The 3,961-nt window shown below is 41.0% G+C and overlaps 1 long non-coding RNA gene across 1 annotated transcript; it reads left to right on the forward strand.

Annotated features, from left to right (window-relative positions):
• Positions 1–32: 32 nt before the first annotated feature.
• LOC121918030 lies at positions 33–3,961 on the forward strand. Its single transcript, XR_006101144.1, has 3 exons — positions 33–112; positions 3,240–3,303; positions 3,906–3,961. It is a non-coding gene; the product is annotated as an uncharacterized LOC121918030 (long non-coding RNA).

Consider the following 3,961-nt stretch of genomic DNA (forward strand, 5'->3'; position numbering starts at 1 on the left):
GAGCTTTATGCATTTCCATAATAACACTTTTTCAGGATTTCTTGGGACAAGTGTTCTGTACACTTGGAGAGATTGTTGGGTCACAAGGAAGCAGATTAGAAAAGCCAATTGTGTAAGTATATTTTTATAATTGTATTTATTTCTTTTAATAGTTGTAGATGTCTACATTTTCTAAGTGCTCTCTATATAAGATAATCCCTACATGTAGACTCAGGAAGTTATAGGCATGATGCAAAAGGGAAGAAGAACGGAGAAAGAAAAGCAAGTATCACCCTACCTGCATTTGTGGTTATATTTCTTATGTTCTCTGTGTCCTTACCAGTAACTATCTTTTCCTGAGATCAGGAGAACCTTCTATTCTTTCATGTCTGAGAAATTAGCATTCTAGGCAGACGATACTTGTAGTGGAATTATTTTATCTACTGATGTCTGTTCTGAATTTGAATGTTGTTTCAAAATAACATATGAAGTGATTAAGATGAATAACATATTAAGCATTCTATTATTATCAAGAAAAAAGTTCTAATAATTAAATCAATACTGTTACTTCAGTGAAAAATTTGATGGAATAACTGTTTTTCAAGGAATACACTGGGCCCTTCACATTTGCTGGGGTTACGGGGTACAGGACCCCCATGAAAGTGAAAAATCTGCAAATAAAATCTACTCTTTTTTTACCTGAAAGAACATATTTTTAGGAATTTCTGGGTACTTCATTGCAGCTATAGAAAGATAGAAAGTACATTTCTATACTGTTTATCAGTGCACTTAAGCACTCCTAAGTAGTTTACAAAGTGTAGGCTAATTGTCCCCAACAAGCTGGATACTAATTTTAGCGACCTGTCGACCCTAAACCTCTGGCTGGTATTGAACTCACAACCTAGTGGTTTGTGAGTGAGTGGATGTAGTACAGGCATTTAACCATTTAATCACTGCACCACCAGGGCTCAATTAGGTAGCTAATACAGGAATCCCCCCCCCCCAATGAAAGAAGCCGCATTGATCCATAAGAAAAACTTCTACCACAGCCAATTTGTTTGGCAAGGGAATATATATGATTTTATGTGAGGCTGGGGATGCATCTTGATGCTGCCCACATTAACAAGCAAAGTAAGATAAGAAAATATTATACAATTTGAACTCTCTGCAAGGGATCTAGCTGTCCGGGAATGCTGCCAGCACGCGCACACACACACACATGGTGATAAGAGCGGCTCAGCAAAGGAAACAAGGCTGGACAGCCACAAGCCAGTCCAGATTCAGGATTCCAGAAGTCACAAATACCAGTTCAGTTAGAGGCCGAGGATGCCAGAGGGTTTGGGGGTCAAGTCCGTTCCGAGGTCGTAGATTCAAGAGCAGTCAAAGGTCTAGAGAGCCAAGAGTCCAGGAAAGCCAGAGCCAGCAGCATTCACTAAATGGAAAGCACAATAATCTCTGACAAAGGGAGTCAGCGTCTCACATCTGTCTTAAATCACAGAGCCGCTCCCTTATCGCAGCTGATGGGCGCTTCTCAGCTATCCTTCTTGGACTTTGCAGGCCTTCCCCTTCTGCCCTCCTTTGGCTGAAGTTGGGAACTTCAATGCCTGACTGTTGCTCTACATCTCCCAGGCCTGGCACCTCTGCTGAAACAAGGCTTAGCTGCTGATCCAGAGTGTCCCCTGAAGGAGACTTAACAGCACCAGGATCTGGTAGGGCAGAACTAGGACCTGGCAAGTCAGGGCTGGGGTCTAACACTCTCTCAGATTCCTCTTCGTCGTCCTCCGAGTCCTCCTCGTTGCTGATCATGACACTAGCATAATATAGTAGTTCAGCACTGGACGACTTTAGAGAACAATGTTCAAATCACCACTCGATCATGAAAACCCACTTGGTGATTTTGGACAAGTCATACCCTCTTATCCTCAGAGGAGAGCAAAGGCAACCCTCTCTGAATATGAGAGAGAATGACATGGTATGATTTGATAAATGTTTGTAAATACATAATAAATATCTGTAAAGTTCTATAATATTAGCACAAGACATTCAGGAATTGGAACAGTTATTCAGGAAGGTCAAAGATGAAACTGCAAAGGCAGGACTGATGCTGAATATAAAGAAAACAAAAATAATGACCAAATAAGAAATACACACATTCAATCTAGACAAGGAAGAAATTGAATTCCCAATTCAAACATTGTTCAGAATGGAGACTGCAGTCAAGAAATAAGAAAACTAGGAATGGGAAGGGGCAGCTATGAAACAACTGGAAAATATACTGAAAGCAAAGGCATACAGCTAAGCCCAAAAATCAGAATCGTTCAGGCCATTGTATTGTCAATTACCATGTACGGATGTGAGAGCTGGATAGTGAAGGAAGCAAACAGAAAGAAAGTCAACTCACTTGAAATGTGGTGCTGGAGAAGAGTACTTATGATACCATGGACAACAAGAAGACAAACCAGTGGGTTCTTGAACAGATCAGACCTGGGCTCTCCTTGGAAGCAAAGATGATCAAGTTGAGACTATTGTATTTTGGCCACATAATGAGAAGCCACGGGTCGCTAGAAAAAACAATAATGCTAGGAAATGTAGAGGGAAGAGAGGAAGACCACAAACCAGATGGACATGCTCAATCTGGGGGGGGGGAGGTGTGGGCAAGGGTTTGCAGGAACTGGGCAGGGCAGTGGAGGATGGGGATTCTTGGAAATGTCTCATCCTCAATTTAGATAATAATTATGGGTTGTATATCATGGAGGGAACAAAGTTGATTAATAAAAAAGCAGAAGCCAATATATCTCAGAATGCATTGTGACAGTTGATTAGTAAGTTAAGAAAGGCGGGATACAGACTGCTCAAAAAGGGCGGACTGCTGCTGCCTCCATTTCTGCCAGCGGCAGCAGCTGCCAAATGACGAGGTGTCCTGGCGGCGGAAAAAGAACCCGCAAAAGCGGGTTCTTTTTGTGTCACGCTTGCAACGCCCAAGTGTGCAAATGGCGGACTTATGATGTTGCAAGCGCGGTGGGATGTGCGAATGCTACATGTCTGTCGCGTCAAAATGGCAGCGCCCGTGTGTACAGGGCACTGCCATTTTGACGCCCCTGTCACGTGCTAGGGGTGAGGCCAATATGGACAGTGCATCCTCGGCCAACCCCTAGTACGTGACGGGGGCGCACTATCTGCCAGTATGTACAGCGCCAAAGTTTCTTAATTTATATTTCTGTAAACTGTAGTATCTCATCTCAGTTTTATTTTGTTAACAGAGGAATTCCTGGGAGGAAATGTGGAATAATTATACTGACAGCAGAGGAACTGAACTGTTGCCGGGTAAATTAAAATTTAGTTTTCTTTTGCTAAAGTGTATCATTTGGTTCTTACTAATTATCATAAAGATTGTACTTACCCTTTTACATTTTAGTAACCTTTGATGCATACTTTCCTCTGTAATTATCTAGATGCATTTCATTTTGGCTTCAGGTCTGGCTATAGGACAGAAGCCATTTTTGTTGTTTGTCACAGTGAAGCATTCACTGGGGACTGGAGTTAGGGAGTCCCTGGTGGTTCTACTGAATCTCCATAAGCTATCATATTGTTCTTAGCCACTTTGCTGGGATGGGACTTGGAGTCACTGTTCTATACTTTAAAGATAATGTTTGTCAAAATACAGCACAAAAACTTTGAATTATTAATGCTGATTAAAATATTTGCTGTGATGAGTGAAAATAATGTCTCATGACTCAGAATGATGACAGTTTCCGTGCTAGTAGTGAAGAAAGGGAAATTTCATAGTACTTTTTCTTTTGAACACTGTTAGAATAAAAGAAACCTAGTCTTAATTCCTAGTAGTCATGCAAATTGTTCTTTATGCAAATAATATGTGCAGTATAATTTATGCTTTAAATCTATGTTACCCTTGCTTCTTTTATTAGGATGCTGTACTGATGCAATTTTGTGCAAACAAATTAGACAAGAAAGATTTCTTTGG

The sequence above is a fragment of the Sceloporus undulatus genome, unplaced genomic scaffold, assembly GCF_019175285.1.
Source record: "Sceloporus undulatus isolate JIND9_A2432 ecotype Alabama unplaced genomic scaffold, SceUnd_v1.1 scaffold_3204, whole genome shotgun sequence".
Lineage (NCBI taxonomy): Eukaryota > Metazoa > Chordata > Lepidosauria > Squamata > Phrynosomatidae > Sceloporus > Sceloporus undulatus.